Consider the following 17,014-nt stretch of genomic DNA (forward strand, 5'->3'; position numbering starts at 1 on the left):
AACCATCCTTTACACAGTTTACTACAATCCACCAACGGTAAATATTATTGTACATTTTCCGTTCAGTTCACCATACAAGATTTTTTCATAAGACAGGTGAGTGTTATACATTCCTTGTAACCAAGTTGACATGAGGACCCACACTCTCTTTGCAAAGGGGCATGACCAAATAACGTGATAAACTGATTCGTTCTCCACAAAGAGGTCTAGGACACTGGGCACTACTTGTCAGATCTCTACTTTTTAAGAAGGCTCAGGTTGGTAGACATTGATGGACCATATACCAGGCCATATCTTTATGCATATTGTTTAGCAGCTAACAATTTACATTAATCCATGTTAATTCACACTTTTCTTTAATATATTTCCCCACTTCTGTTAAAGTTTGTGTGCAGTATAGTTTACCCTCCACTTTTTGTCTTGTGATTTGTCCTGACGGAATCTGCGTCAGGTTATGTTGTAAACTCTTCTGTACCATCTTATAAATATTAGGGCAATCTTCTGCGTAAGGAGTGTTTAAACTCACCCTTTTTCCCCATTTAAGCATGATTTGTCGTCCTGTCCAAAACCTTGCAAAAAAGGTCCATGCCGGCGTATTTTCTTTTTCCAGGCAAGCTTTAAGAATCGGGGTTATGAACATGGCCTTTAATTTAGAACCAATTTCTGGGGCCTCTCTTCCCCCCGTTTCTAATGGTCTATACATGATTTCTCTTTTCAGTTTCTCATGTTGGCTACTCCATATAAAACGAAATATTATTTTCCTCAGTGTGGCTATTGTCAAAAATGGTGGAGGAAAGGTAGCTGCTAGATGGGCCAATGATGCCACGACTTCTGTTTTAATTATCAAGATTTTGCCCAACAGTGATAGTTCCCTTTCCCTCCATCGATATAATTTCCCTTGTATTTTTGGGAGTTTAGAGTTCCAGTTTTTTGCTTCCATGTCTTTTCCTATGTATATTCCCAATATTTTTATAAAGTCTGTTTTTTCTACTATGTCCCTTGTTTCTTTAGTTTCCTTCCAATTCAAGTACAGTATTTCACTCTTTTGTTCATTTACTTTCATACTAGATGCTCTGGTAAATTTTTTACAGACCCTCAACGTCTCCTGTATAGAGATGTTGTCCGACAATAAGAGTGTTAGGTCATCCATACACACACTTAGTTTTACCTCTGTTCCTCTACTACCTGGGAGAGTTAGTCCTCTTATCCTGTCATTCTGTCTTAAAGCACAGACCAGCGGTTCAATGGCTAAAACAAATAGGATCGGGAAAAGAGGGCATCCCTGCCGTACTCCGGATTTTATATCCAGCGGTGCTGAAAGGGAACCATTAATCAAGATTTTACTTATACAACCTTCAAACAGAAGGTATAGCCATTTTTTAATTCCTTTACTACAAAACACTTTTTCTAATGTTGCTTTTATATATTTTTGGCTAATACGGTCAAAGGCTTTTTCGAGATCCAGACTAAGAATGCCAAGCGGTAAGTTCCTGTCTTGGCCGTACAAGAAAGAATCTCTAACGAGGGCGAGACTATGTGTTATTTTGCGCCCTGGGACAGAACACGTTTGTTCCACACCTACTATCTTCTAGATCACGTCTTGCAGACAGAAAAATAGAGATTTTGCCAATATTTTTACATCAACTCCTAATAAGGTTAAAGGTCTCCAGTTTTTTAAGTTACTCTTTTCTCCTTTTTTATATAATAAAGATATCACGCCGGTGCGCATAGTTAAGGGCAGGAGGCCTCTAGACCGAGATTCTTTATGTACCTGTAGTAAAATTTCTTTTAATTGGTCCCAAAAGGTAAGATAGAACTCTTTTGGGAGCCCATCTAATCCTGGTGTTGTATTATCACTCATGCTTCGTATTGCTTGGGTGAGATCTGCCGTATCCAATTCTTGCTCTAATAACTCTTTATCATCCTCTTCCAGTTTGGCTGTTATTTTTGAAAGAAAGGAGTCTATCTCGCTATCTTCTACGTCTTTATCTTCATATAATTTTGAGTAAAAGGAGTGAGCCTCCAAAAGGATCTCCTGTTGGTCTGTAACCTCTTTTCCTTCTGAATCATTTATTTTCATAATTATGTTTTTTGCACGGTGTACCTTTTTGAAAAACTGGTACATTTTTCATTTTCTTCTATATGTTTCTCCTTGCTTCTTACTAAGATACTCTTGCTGTCTTCATTAAGTGTCCCCATCATTTCCGCCTTTAATTTTGTTATATCCTCTGCAACAGGAAAACCAAGTTGCAAGAGGTTATAATATCTTTGTAATTTAGCTTGTTTTCTCGAGTACCGTTTCCTCTTATACTCCACCAGTTTCATTCCTTCTCTTTTAAAAAACCGTTGCGTTCTAAGTTTCAGGTCTTCCCACCATTCACATACAGAGTCATACAAAAATTGTAATGACAGCCATTGTTCTAACTTGGCTCTTGTATTTTTCAACCACATGAGCATTTTTTAGAAAACTGGTATTCAGTTTCCACGGTCCCGATTTTATCTCATAGCCATCCGACAATATAAACCTACCTGTCAACTTATTATGATCAGAGTAAGGTACTGGTGCATTTTCGACTGTAATTGGTGTAATGCCATTAGACACTAATAAGAAGTCTATCCGCGATAAGGAAGTTCCATTAGTCCATGTATAGCCTGGGTTATTTGGATACAGATGTTTAAAGGAGTCCTTTAATTTACTGTTTCCTATCATTTTTTTCAATTCATAAGAACTTGCATCTAGTCGTGAAGTTGAAGACCTTGTGGACATTTTGTCCAATTTTTCTAATACACAATTAAAGTCCCCTGCAATAATAGTTCCTCTTCCACAGCACATATAAGGTTGAAGTGTTTTTAACATTACCAGCCGTTCTTGTAAAACGGCAGGACAATACGCATTAATCACTTTGAAATGGATACCATTCATTTCCACGTCAAGCAGTAATAATCTACCGTCCACAATTCTCTGAACCATCTTTATTGTCAGTAGGTTGTTATTTAAAAGGATAGCAACCCCCGAAGCTCTGTTATTATTGTCTCCAGACCAGACTGATTGGCCATAGGGCCATCTATCCTGAAATTTTGCATAATTTTCCATGAAAGGTAAATGACACTCTTGTAGCAAGAAAATGTCGCCTCCATTAACATGCAATGTTGAAGAAATAGTTTGACATTTTACAGGGTCATTAATGCCTCTTACATTCACAGACACAATTTTTAAGGCGGTATTGACACTCAGTTGGGATATAATGTTTTAGAACTCATTGAGCCAAACTAGACCCAGTGAAACAATTGCCAAATTAAGTTAAGGGTTTTTTTACCCTCTTCCTTTTCTTTTGTCTCCTCACAAACACACCGTCTGATTTTACTAGGACATTGTCCATATCATCATTAACCATCATCATAGTCGTTTCTGAGAAGACTGCGATGCTCTGTGGGTCCAAGAAGGGGCCAGTGGTGGATGGGGATGGCCAATTGCCCTGCGAGTCCTGATCCTCCACAGGTGATTCGGATGACATGAGGCGTGGACGTCTACGTTGGCCTTTTGAACTGAGACCAGTTAAGGGTGGGTTTAGTGCTTCCTTTACCTTGTCAGCAATCTCCTCTGAAGGGGGAAACAGGGATGAGTTCTGGGGGGGTGGGTCTTCCAGGTTCTGTGTTTCAGGAATAAGATCTGCCATCATCGTATCCAAGAAGTCTCTGCACTCCTTGGTAGTCATTGGTTGAAGTATTCCTTTAAACTGGTCCTCCTGGGTCTCCTCTGCTGGCTTCCCAACTGCACTAGACATGCAGGGAGAAGACGCCAATGTGCGGGATTCTCAATAAGAGTGGAAGGGGGAAACTCTTCCGTCTGAAGGGAAATGCCTCTGTCATGGTCTGTCATCGCTTTTATAGTTGGGGGAGGAGTTTCCTCCTCCATCTCCTCCTCCTGTTGACTCGTAATTGGGGCCTCGTTGATTGGGGCAGCTGTTCCTCATTATCCTCAATTTCAGCATTGTCACCAGCTGATTGTAATTGTTGCCCATCTGGTGCATCTTGTGATTCCACTGCTCGGGCTTTGGCTTTGTTAGCATATGATTGTGGGCATGACCGAAAAGAGTGCGTTTCTGATAAACATAAATTGCATTTCCTGGGCAAAATACAGTCCTTTGTTGCATGCTCATTACTATTACAGTTCCTGCAATGAATACTGGTAGAAGCCGTGGCCAATTGTGACTGAGAGCCACATTTTCTACAAGTTTTTGGCTGTCCAGGGTAGAAAACATAACCTCTTATTGCCCCCAATTGGATAATTTGGGGTAAGTGAATAATGTTCCCAGTGTGTTCGTCTGTCTGTAGTTGGACATAGTTCCAATTCCATCTTGGTCCCGTAACTCCATGCCTCTTAAAACTTTACATTTCAAGGCTAGCCAGGTTTGAATGTCATCCATTCTTACCTGTTCTGAATACATGATCACAGTCACGGCCTTTGGTTCCCTCTCCGATAGCGGGGTCATTGTTATATCCTTCAGGTAGGGTTTAGAGTCCTTTTGAGAATTGAAGGATTGAATGCAACTCTCAAAAAGGGCGTGCGTAGCAAAGATCACTTCAAAAGTCTTTTTCCCAGGTAAGGCAAAAATGTAGTCCACTTGTATTGGCTTAAATCCAAGTCCTTTTTGGATAATCATCCTACTGAACTGTAGTCTATCCATTTCTGCATCTCCTTGCAAATCAAAACGTACTGCGTTCCGCCTGGAACCAGTAAAGATGAAGGCCATTTTTATATCCGATAAGTACTCTACAGGTAGAAGATAAGCCAAACAACCACTCAGGTGATCATGGTGTCTCCCCTGCCAGGTAAGTATGACTTGGACTGGCAGGAGACAGAGAGCTCCTTCCCGGGTGCTGTGCCCTGGCTGACGGAGCTGCATTGTGCCCCCTGCTGGAAAAAGCAAGCGGCTCTCCGCCCACGCCATCTGGCCCTTCTCCATCATCCTGTTTAGCTCCTGTCCCTCTATTTTGTCCTTCTTTTATTTTTCCTGTTTTGATTTTTTTTCTGCGTTCATGTACTTTGGCAGGGGTGCCAGGGTTTGTTTTAGGGCTAGGTGGATAGATGCAGCTATCAATATCATCGATAACAGGACCAGTATTGGCATCCATTGATACCGGCATGATGAGGTTGATATTTTTCCTTTACAGAGTGCTTCGTGGGGGGGCAAAAAAGACAATGAATGAAACAAGACAATGAATGAGAGCCAACCAAGAGTAGGTGTTGCTTTCGTTGAGCCAATTTGCAATCTTGACTTTATTTTTCTTTCAAACAATTGTGTAATGTAAATTTAAAATATTTTTAAAATAAAAAAGGAATAACAACAAAAATTCTTTTATAACATAATCTAGTTCACAATAGCTTCTAGTGCTTCCCTCCCAAGTGAAAGCGATCTTTCAATATTCAGTTTTTCCAGGGATTTTTGTTCACAACAACAAGGGGGTTTTTTACAATCATGAGCTCAAAGGGACAAAAAGGAAAGAAAAAACCATAAACACAAAGACATGAGAAAAACGTTTTCCTCCTTATGGCGATAATCAATAGCCTTAGCTCGTATCATTAAAGGAAAAATGAAAATGTTACAACACAAAAATGTAAATTTAAATATTTTAAATTGGGAAAGCAAAATAACGACAAAATTCCTTTGTAGCATAATTCGGTTCAGAGTATCTTCTAGTCCATTAGTCTTTTGGTAGTTTCCATTTATTATACAGATCTTTTTCAGTTCCACCAGTTTTATCTCTTGCTATGTATTCTTTGACTAGATTTATCACAGATTTAACAACACTCCTTCCTTCAATGCTAAAATTCTTAAAAACCCATATATTCCTTGCTTTCCAAATTGCATCTTTTGTACAATTAAGAATAATCCACCAACAATAAATATTCCCATCCGGTTCGTTTTCTTGACAACCATATACAATTTTTTCATAGGATAATGGGCATTTTTGTAAACTTTGAAGCCATGTATTCATAAGAAGCCATACTCCCCTAGAAAAAGGACATGTCCAAAAAAGGTGTTCAATTGTTTCATCATCGCCACATGACGGCCTAGGACATTTAGGGCTCTGTGTTAGATTTCTTTTTTTCAAACAAACCTGTGTCGGTAAACATTGGTGTACGCTAGATCCTTATGTAAGTTGGATAAGCTTTTACAATATATATTTCTCCAAGTTCTTACACATTGTTCTTTGGTCAGTTTTCCTATTGGCGTTAGTCTTTTTAAGTCATATAATAACTCCTCTATCTTTTTCCTGGTTAATATTTCAGCAGGGATCTGAGCAACAACTGGATGTACTTTTTTTTAGAAACAATTCATAGATTTTTGGACGGTCCTCCGAATAAGGAGTGTCCAGTTTTACCCTTACACCCCATTTCCTCATTATTCCTCTCCCTACCCAAAATTTTGCAAAGTGAGCCCACATCGCATATAATTTGGATTCTATTTCAGGTACCGCTCTTCCTCCTTTCTCAAGCTGTTTGTACATAATATCTCTTTTTATTTTCTCTTGTTTTGTTCCCCAAACAAAATGGCTACTTTCCAGCTAGCATGCTGCTTTACCCCCCGAGGCTTTGTCTTTGGACCATGGAACTGAGGGGAGAGCGCGAACACAGTCCCCCACTACCAGAAATTATGCAGTCGAGATTACCACATTTGGGGAATACGCAAGGGTCAGCACGGCCGGTTTCTGCGCTTATGTACTTTGGCAGGTGTGGCAGAAGATTGCCCTAATATTTATAAGATGGTACAGAAGAGTCTACAACATAACCTGACGCAGATTCCGTCAGGACAAATCACAAGACAAAAAGTGGAGGAAAAACTATACTGTACACGAACTGTACACCTGGTTCATTATGCCATTGTTTCATGTTGTTTTAAATCGGTCGTCCGCGCTCATCTGTGCTCTACATGGGAGGTCTCTTGGCTCGTTGGTCTAGGGGTATGATTCTCGCTTAGGGTGCGAGAGGTCCCGGGTTCAACTCCCGGACGAGCCCCTTTGCTTCACAGCGGTTCTGTTCATTGTGTGGAAAAAGTACAAACGTTTGAGAAACCAGTGAAAAGGCGTATGTAAATTTGATCTTAGCATTCATCCCTGTGTTAAGTTCAGTTCTTACAAGTACTTTGTCATGCAAGAGTGTGTTTCCAAAGCTACCACAGAGAAAATGTCAATGTCAGCAATCTCTCCAACTCAAAAAGCTTTGTCACCAAAGTAAATGCCAAACAAAACGGCGTGCTCACTAAAATGTCGATTCTTTTCAAGGATTTCCTAGATGAAAGAAAGGTAATTTTAGGTCTGCCATTTGACAACAGCATTGGTATTAAGATGGAGATGCATAAGCCATGCTTTTGATACAGTCAAGTTAAAGGCCTGTGGTGAATAACCAGTGGACAGAGAGCTATTAAAATGATTGTGCACAAAAGTGACACTATGGGTGTGAGAAGTCCTGTCCTGGACCTCCTGGAAGTCCTGGGTGAGCCCAATGCTTGCTGATTAAGACGCTGCTGTGTTCATGATCAACTACGTTATTAGAGCAGTGACTCTCACAAAACACTGACATTCTTCTGCTAAGTTTTCCTACAAAGCTGGAAGGCTCTCCTCACAGTTTCTTGCCACTCCAGATCAGCTTTTCTTTGTCAGACATTTGCCATCAGAAACCAACAAACTAAACAAACGCAAACGTGCAGCAAATCAACAAAAAAGTCCAATTAAACATGATAATTACTGACATGGAACACTCCCAAGATTGTGGGGAAGTTGCCTAGCATCCAGCAAGATACCTCAGTGGAGTACCGAACTGGCTTTCCCGGAGGGGGATGTGCTATGTCGGAAAAGAAGCAGATCAAGATCTCTGGAGCAAAGCACAGGACGTCTGGGTGGGCAAGACAGCTTTGGTAGGGACAAAGACAATAGAGAAACTGCCACTTGGTGAAAGTTTGGAGAGTACTGATCCAGTCGGGTGGAAGGTGAAGGTTCCAGAAACCTCATACAAAGGGCTTTGGTAGGCGTATGGGCAATGGGTAAGTGGTTGACATCCTTTGATCCCAGCCACTAGCCCTCGAATATTTTCCTATCTTTGTGCTCAACCTAGCTGACAGCTTCTGTGCTAAAACCATTTCCAGCATACAAAGTCCGTCTTTGTTGTTGCTTTCTTTCTTGATTTAATTTTCACACCTGGTTTATTATGCCATTGTTTCATGTTGTTTTTAAATCGGTCGTCCGCGCTCATCTGTGCTCTACATGGGAGGTCTCTTGGCTCGTTGGTCTAGGGGTATGATTCTCGCTTAGGGTGCGAGAGGTCCCGGGTTCAACTCCCGGACGAGCCCCTTCGCTTCACAGCGGTTCTGTTTATTGTGTGGAAAAAGTACAAACCGTCGTACAAACGTTTGAGAAACCAGTGAAAAGGCGTATGTAAATTTGATCTTAGCATTCATCCCTGTGTTAAGTTCAGTTCTTACAAGTACTTTGTCATGCAAGAGTGTGTTTCCAAAGCTACCACAGAGAAAATGTCAATGTCAGCAATCTCTCCAACTCAAAAAGCTTTGTCACCAAAGTAAATGCCAAACAAAACGGCGTGCTCACTAAAATGTCGATTCTTTTCAAGGATTTCCTAGATGAAAGAAAGGTAATTTTAGGTCTGCCATTTGACGACAGCATTGGTATTAAGATGGAGATGCATAAGCCATGCTTTTGATACAGTCAAGTTAAAGGCCTGTGGTGAATAACCAGTGGACAGAGAGCTATTAAAATGATTGTGCACAAAAGTGACACTATGGGTGTGAGAAGTCCTGTCCTGGACCTCCTGGAAGTCCTGGGTGAGCCCAATGCTTGCTGATTAAGACGCTGCTGTGTTCATGATCAACTACGTTATTAGAGCAGTGACTCTCACAAAACACTGACATTCTTCTGCTAAGTTTTCCTACAAAGCTGGAAGGCTCTCCTCACAGTTTCTTGCCACTCCAGATCAGCTTTTCTTTGTCAGACATTTGCCATCAGAAACCAACAAACTAAACAAACGCAAACGTGCAGCAAATCAACAAAAAAGTCCAATTAAACATGATAATTACTGACATGGAACACTCCCAAGATTGTGGGGAAGTTGCCTAGCATCCAGCAAGATACCTCAGTGGAGTACCGAACTGGCTTTCCCGGAGGGGGATGTGCTATGTCGGAAAAGAAGCAGATCAAGATCTCTGGAGCAAAGCACAGGACGTCTGGGTGGGCAAGACAGCTTTGGTAGGGACAAAGACAATAGAGAAACTGCCACTTGGTGAAAGTTTGGAGAGTACTGATCCAGTCGGGTGGAAGGTGAAGGTTCCAGAAACCTCATACAAAGGGCTTTGGTAGGCGTATGGGCAATGGGTAAGTGGTTGACATCCTTTGATCCCAGCCACTAGCCCTCGAATATTTTCCTATCTTTGTGCTCAACCTAGCTGACAGCTTCTGTGCTAAAACCATTTCCAGCATACAAAGTCCGTCTTTGTTGTTGCTTTCTTTCTTGATTTAATTTTCACACCTGGTTTATTATGCCATTGTTTCATGTTGTTTTTAAATCGGTCGTCTGCGCTCATCTGTGCTCTACATGGGAGGTCTCTTGGCTCGTTGGTCTAGGGGTATGATTCTCGCTTAGGGTGCGAGAGGTCCCGGGTTCAACTCCCGGACGAGCCCCTTTGCTTCACAGCGGTTCTGTTTATTGTGTGAAAAAGTACAAACCGTCGTACAAACGTTTGAGAAACCAGTGAAAAGGCCTACGTAAATTTGATCTTAGCATTCATCCCTGTGTTAAGTTCAGTTCTTACAAGTACTTTGTCATGCAAGAGTGTGTTTCCAAAGCTACCACAGAGAAAATGTCAATGTCAGCAATCTCTCCAACTCAAAAAGCTTTGTCACCAAAGTAAATGCCAAATAAAACGGCGTGCTCACTAAAATGTCGATTCTTTTCAAGGATTTCCTAGATGAAAGAAAGGTAATTTTAGGTCTGCCATTTGACGACAGCATTGGTATTAAGATGGAGATGCATAAGCCATGCTTTTGATACAGTCAAGTTAAAGGCCTGTGGTGAATAACCAGTGGACAGAGAGCTATTAAAATGATTGTGCACAAAAGTGACACTATGGGTGTGAGAAGTCCTGTCCTGGACCTCCTGGAAGTCCTGGGTGAGCCCAATGCTTGCTGATTAAGACGCTGCTGTGTTCATGATCAACTACGTTATTAGAGCAGTGACTCTCACAAAACACTGACATTCTTCTGCTAAGTTTTCCTACAAAGCTGGAAGGCTCTCCTCACAGTTTCTTGCCACTCCAGATCAGCTTTTCTTTGTCAGACATTTGCCATCAGAAACCAACAAACTAAACAAACGCAAACGTGCAGCAAATCAACAAAAAAGTCCAATTAAACATGATAATTACTGACATGGAACACTCCCAAGATTGTGGGGAAGTTGCCTAGCATCCAGCAAGATACCTCAGTGGAGTACCGAACTGGCTTTCCCGGAGGGGGATGTGCTATGTCGGAAAAGAAGCAGATCAAGATCTCTGGAGCAAAGCACAGGACGTCTGGGTGGGCAAGACAGCTTTGGTAGGGACAAAGACAATAGAGAAACTGCCACTTGGTGAAAGTTTGGAGAGTACTGATCCAGTCGGGTGGAAGGTGAAGGTTCCAGAAACCTCATACAAAGGGCTTTGGTAGGCGTATGGGCAATGGGTAAGTGGTTGACATCCTTGGATCCCAGCCACTAGCCCTCGAATATTTTCCTATCTTTGTGCTCAACCTAGCTGACAGCTTCTGTGCTAAAACCATTTCCAGCATACAAAGTCTGTCTTTGTTGTTGCTTTCTTTCTTGATTTAATTTTCACACCTGGTTCATTATGCCATTGTTTCATGTTGTTTTTAAATCGGTCGTCCGCGCTCATCTGTGCTCTACATGGGAGGTCTCTTGGCTCGTTGGTCTAGGGGTATGATTCTCGCTTAGGGTGCGAGAGGTCCCGGGTTCAACTCCCGGACGAGCCCCTTTGCTTCACAGCGGTTCTGTTCATTGTGTGGAAAAAGTACAAACCGTCGTACAAACGTTTGAGAAACCAGTGAAAAGGCGTATGTAAATTTGATCTTAGCATTCATCCCTGTGTTAAGTTCAGTTCTTACAAGTACTTTGTCATGCAAGAGTGTGTTTCCAAAGCTACCACAGAGAAAATGTCAATGTCAGCAATCTCTCCGACTCAAAAAGCTTTGTCACCAAAGTAAATGCCAAACAAAACGGCGTGCTCACTAAAATGTCGATTCTTTTCAAGGATTTCCTAGATGAAAGAAAGGTAATTTTAGGTCTGCCATTTGACAACAGCATTGGTATTAAGATGGAGATGCATAAGCCATGCTTTTGATACAGTCAAGTTAAAGGCCTGTGGTGAATAACCAGTGGACAGAGAGCTATTAAAATGATTGTGCACAAAAGTGACACTATGGGTGTGAGAAGTCCTGTCCTGGACCTCCTGGAAGTCCTGGGTGAGCCCAATGCTTGCTGATTAAGACGCTGCTGTGTTCATGATCAACTACGTTATTAGAGCAGTGACTCTCACAAAACACTGACATTCTTCTGCTAAGTTTTCCTACAAAGCTGGAAGGCTCTCCTCACAGTTTCTTGCCACTCCAGATCAGCTTTTCTTTGTCAGACATTTGCCATCAGAAACCAACAAACTAAACAAACGCAAACGTGCAGCAAATCAACAAAAAAGTCCAATTAAACATGATAATTACTGACATGGAACACTCCCAAGATTGTGGGGAAGTTGCCTAGCATCCAGCAAGATACCTCAGTGGAGTACCGAACTGGCTTTCCCGGAGGGGGATGTGCTATGTCGGAAAAGAAGCAGATCAAGATCTCTGGAGCAAAGCACAGGACGTCTGGGTGGGCAAGACAGCTTTGGTAGGGACAAAGACAATAGAGAAACTGCCACTTGGTGAAAGTTTGGAGAGTACTGATCCAGTCGGGTGGAAGGTGAAGGTTCCAGAAACCTCATACAAAGGGCTTTGGTAGGCGTATGGGCAATGGGTAAGTGGTTGACATCCTTGGATCCCAGCCACTAGCCCTCGAATATTTTCCTATCTTTGTGCTCAACCTAGCTGACAGCTTCTGTGCTAAAACCATTTCCAGCATACAAAGTCTGTCTTTGTTGTTGCTTTCTTTCTTGATTTAATTTTCACACCTGGTTCATTATGCCATTGTTTCATGTTGTTTTTAAATCGGTCGTCCGCGCTCATCTGTGCTCTACATGGGAGGTCTCTTGGCTCGTTGGTCTAGGGGTATGATTCTCGCTTAGGGTGCGAGAGGTCCCGGGTTCAACTCCCGGACGAGCCCCTTTGCTTCACAGCGGTTCTGTTCATTGTGTGGAAAAAGTACAAACCGTCGTACAAACGTTTGAGAAACCAGTGAAAAGGCGTATGTAAATTTGATCTTAGCATTCATCCCTGTGTTAAGTTCAGTTCTTACAAGTACTTTGTCATGCAAGAGTGTGTTTCCAAAGCTACCACAGAGAAAATGTCAATGTCAGCAATCTCTCCGACTCAAAAAGCTTTGTCACCAAAGTAAATGCCAAACAAAACGGCGTGCTCACTAAAATGTCGATTCTTTTCAAGGATTTCCTAGATGAAAGAAAGGTAATTTTAGGTCTGCCATTTGACAACAGCATTGGTATTAAGATGGAGATGCATAAGCCATGCTTTTGATACAGTCAAGTTAAAGGCCTGTGGTGAATAACCAGTGGACAGAGAGCTATTAAAATGATTGTGCACAAAAGTGACACTATGGGTGTGAGAAGTCCTGTCCTGGACCTCCTGGAAGTCCTGGGTGAGCCCAATGCTTGCTGATTAAGACGCTGCTGTGTTCATGATCAACTACGTTATTAGAGCAGTGACTCTCACAAAACACTGACATTCTTCTGCTAAGTTTTCCTACAAAGCTGGAAGGCTCTCCTCACAGTTTCTTGCCACTCCAGATCAGCTTTTCTTTGTCAGACATTTGCCATCAGAAACCAACAAACTAAACAAACGCAAACGTGCAGCAAATCAACAAAAAAGTCCAATTAAACATGATAATTACTGACATGGAACACTCCCAAGATTGTGGGGAAGTTGCCTAGCATCCAGCAAGATACCTCAGTGGAGTACCGAACTGGCTTTCCCGGAGGGGGATGTGCTATGTCGGAAAAGAAGCAGATCAAGATCTCTGGAGCAAAGCACAGGACGTCTGGGTGGGCAAGACAGCTTTGGTAGGGACAAAGACAATAGAGAAACTGCCACTTGGTGAAAGTTTGGAGAGTACTGATCCAGTCGGGTGGAAGGTGAAGGTTCCAGAAACCTCATACAAAGGGCTTTGGTAGGCGTATGGGCAATGGGTAAGTGGTTGACATCCTTGGATCCCAGCCACTAGCCCTCGAATATTTTCCTATCTTTGTGCTCAACCTAGCTGACAGCTTCTGTGCTAAAACCATTTCCAGCATACAAAGTCTGTCTTTGTTGTTGCTTTCTTTCTTGATTTAATTTTCACACCTGGTTCATTATGCCATTGTTTCATGTTGTTTTTAAATCGGTCGTCCGCGCTCATCTGTGCTCTACATGGGAGGTCTCTTGGCTCGTTGGTCTAGGGGTATGATTCTCGCTTAGGGTGCGAGAGGTCCCGGGTTCAACTCCCGGACGAGCCCCTTCGCTTCACAGCGGTTCTGTTTATTGTGTGAAAAAGTACAAACCGTCGTACAAACGTTTGAGAAACCAGTGAAAAGGCGTATGTAAATTTGATCTTAGCATTCATCCCTGTGTTAAGTTCAGTTCTTACAAGTACTTTGTCATGCAAGAGTGTGTTTCCAAAGCTACCACAGAGAAAATGTCAATGTCAGCAATCTCTCCAACTCAAAAAGCTTTGTCACCAAAGTAAATGCCAAACAAAACGGCGTGCTCACTAAAATGTCGATTCTTTTCAAGGATTTCCTAGATGAAAGAAAGGTAATTTTAGGTCTGCCATTTGACGACAGCATTGGTATTAAGATGGAGATGCATAAGCCATGCTTTTGATACAGTCAAGTTAAAGGCCTGTGGTGAAATATAACATGCCTCAGAAGACAGTAATGACAACCATTATAACAATGGATGGAGAACAAATGATGGGAGATGAAGATTGCAGAAACAGAATGGAAAGATTATTGAAATGGAGAACGTTTCTAAAGCTCCGTTTCCACTGATGGGTGCTGGTTGGGGCAGGTTGGGAACGCATTTTTTTGTGTTTCCAAACCGAAAACTAGGTAGGGTACCCTAATTTCTGACCTAACCCATCCTGCTTTGTTGGGACTCCTCCATTGGGATACCAATCTAACCAACCCAACCCGAAAGGGTCGAGTTTGACACATTGCAATCTGTTGATTGGTTGAGAAAAAAAAGTCACTTCCCGTGCGACTTGACATAAACACAAAGCAAGTATAGCTCTTAGTATACCGCAACATATTTTCTTTTTGTTGATTAAGTCTCCATTTAAAATGGCATTACGAAGCACCACCAAGACGAAAGAAAACACAAAGTGTTGGATGAGCGCCGTTCTCCTCCTTTGTTTCTGAGTTGGGTTTTGTTTATTATGGGGGTATTTTTCTATCTTTAATCAAGAGCATAATTGATTGCTTTGAGAGCAAGACTTCCGGCTTTCATGCTCAAAAATCATCTTGCTCACTTTCAAAACTCTGCTCTCACACTCAGAAAGTCCTTATAAGTTATAAAGTTCTGCCCTCTTTGAATTTTAAACTTGGCACCATGAATGAAAAGGACAGTACAGGAAAAGAAACCCACCACCAGAGACCAATTGTGTAAATGGTGTGATGAGAAAAGAAAAAAAATAAAAAATATATATATATATATATATATATATATATATATATATATATATATATATAAATAAAAAATTACTGTATCAATCCAAAACTGTTTACTGGAGGGGACTTTCTGAGTGTATGCTCAGAGTTTTGAGAAAGAGCAAGATGACATTTGAGCGCGAACATTGAGCAAACATTTACACTCTTGATTAAAGATAGTAAAATACCCCCATATTTATACTTTAAGAAGGGTGCTGGCATCATGCTGTTACATAGCTGAGGCATCTTTTGCTACCTGATTGATACTCCGCCTCTTCAAGTAAGGTTACAGTTAGCTGTGAGAATGCAACAAGAATACAGTTTACAAACCATAGCCACACTCTTACAGTCTCATCCCGACCCGCAACCGCTGGTGAAAACTAGGCTTAGTTACATAGGTATATGTAACTATACAATAGTTTAATTATTATTATTATTATTATTTTTGTAAAAGTAATTACAACTGCAGTGATGCAGACTCTGCATCGGTCTGGAAGCTGAGCAAAAAGGCAAAGCGGTCAATCTCCGCTCCTACCCTCAACTATGGTCATGAGCTGTGGGTAGTGAGCAAAAGAATGAGATCGCGAATACAAGTGGCCAAAATAAGTTTTCTCCGTACGGTGGCCGCACTCTTCCTTAGGGATAGGATGAAAAGCTCAGTGATCCGGGAGGGGCTCAGAGTCACTACTCCTCCACATCGAGAGGAGACAAATGAGGTGGCTCGGGCATCTGGTCAGGATGCCTCCTGGACGCCTCCCTGGTGAGGTGTTCCGGGCAAGTCCCACCAAGAGTCAGTGCATTTATGCATTGAGAGAAGCCAGATGAGGTGTCTTGGGCATCTGGTCAGGATGCCTCCTGGACGCCTCTGGTGAGGTGTTCGGGGCATGTCCTACCGGGAGGAGGCCCCTGGGAAGACCAAGGACATGCTGGACGGACTCGGCTGGCCTGGGAATGCCTCGGGATTCACCCGGAAGAGCTGGTGAATGTGACTGGGAAGATGGAATTCTGGGTTTCCCTGCTTAGGCAGCTGCCCCTGCAACCCGACTTCGGATAATGAATGGATGGAGATTTACAACTGATTTTGATTACATGAAATAATGTAAGTGACTTGTAAAAGCCTTAAAATGTGTAATATTATGCACTGAACAAATAAAACTTTGAAAATTGGGCTGTGGACAAGTGATATTTCGTTATATTTTCTGACCTGTGAAATTAAGACACCACATTGTTTTTATTGCTCATTAAATTTATACACACTGGTTTATTTTCTTACACAGCTTGTCTTATAAATAAAATAATACATTCAAGATTAAATAAATGTACAAAAATAGTCCCCATAACCATGATCCAAATTTTACAAATCTAGGTGAAATATTTGCTGGGATGTAAGATTAGAATGACAATGTGCACAAATATTCAGATAGAATTCACATGGATAGAATGTTTTAGGTGATGACCTTAAGCAATGAGGGAGAGGCAAAATAAAAAAAAAATGGAAATAGATGTAATTCAGTAGTCTTTACATATTAAATATAACATTCAAACCCCTAAAGAAAAAAAGACTCATCAGAATTGCATTGTCATATTTACAAAATTTACATTTTAATGACCAGCCATTCACTGTATCAGGATTTTTAAAAAAGCATATTTTCAACAAAAACAGGGCCCATTTGTCTCAAAGGGTCCTGTCCATAAAATTGTCACCTGCACTTGGATAATAAACAGACAAGTGGAGGTAAACTGATGGGCATCAACTCAGACTCTGGGCTGATAAAGCTTTTTGTCAATGGTTTTTAACACTGGAGAAATACTGCTTTTAGATTTTGGTGTTTAAAAAATAAAGATACTGTGTAAAAGACAGCTCATGCCTTTTTAAATATTTCTTTATATGGCATATGGTATTGGCAAGTTGACGATATATAGGTCACAAAACAACAGACCTGCTACTATTCTGCCAATCTAGGGTCAGGGTTTGAACTTTAATTTCTTTATCTTGCTTTTATGGTTTATTTAGTTTAACATAAAAATAAATATTGTAAAACATAAATATTGAGGTTTCAGATTATATTTCGTGTTTGACATCATTCTATGGACTGATGACTTAT

At 41.3% G+C, this 17,014-nt stretch overlaps 6 non-coding genes and 1 pseudogene across 6 annotated transcripts; 6 read left to right on the top strand and 1 right to left on the bottom strand.

The window, feature by feature from the left end:
• Window positions 1-6,619: 6,619 nt before the first annotated feature.
• Window positions 6,620-6,798, bottom strand: LOC121646767 (annotated as a pseudogene).
• A 151-nt stretch (window positions 6,799-6,949) lies between these two features.
• Window positions 6,950-7,021, top strand: trnap-agg. Its single transcript has one exon. It is a non-coding gene; the product is annotated as a tRNA-Pro (tRNA).
• Window positions 7,022-8,279: 1,258 nt separating this feature from the next.
• trnap-agg lies at window positions 8,280-8,351 on the top strand. Its single transcript has one exon. It is a non-coding gene; the product is annotated as a tRNA-Pro (tRNA).
• A 1,270-nt stretch (window positions 8,352-9,621) lies between these two features.
• Window positions 9,622-9,693, top strand: trnap-agg. Its single transcript has one exon. It is a non-coding gene; the product is annotated as a tRNA-Pro (tRNA).
• Window positions 9,694-10,962: 1,269 nt separating this feature from the next.
• trnap-agg lies at window positions 10,963-11,034 on the top strand. The gene has a single exon. It is a non-coding gene; the product is annotated as a tRNA-Pro (tRNA).
• A 1,270-nt stretch (window positions 11,035-12,304) lies between these two features.
• On the top strand, window positions 12,305-12,376 carry trnap-agg. The gene has a single exon. It is a non-coding gene; the product is annotated as a tRNA-Pro (tRNA).
• A 1,270-nt stretch (window positions 12,377-13,646) lies between these two features.
• On the top strand, window positions 13,647-13,718 carry trnap-agg. The gene has a single exon. It is a non-coding gene; the product is annotated as a tRNA-Pro (tRNA).
• The last annotated feature ends 3,296 nt before the right edge of the window (window positions 13,719-17,014 follow it).

This window comes from Melanotaenia boesemani, chromosome 9 (assembly GCF_017639745.1).
Source record: "Melanotaenia boesemani isolate fMelBoe1 chromosome 9, fMelBoe1.pri, whole genome shotgun sequence".
Taxonomy (NCBI): domain Eukaryota; kingdom Metazoa; phylum Chordata; class Actinopteri; order Atheriniformes; family Melanotaeniidae; genus Melanotaenia; species Melanotaenia boesemani.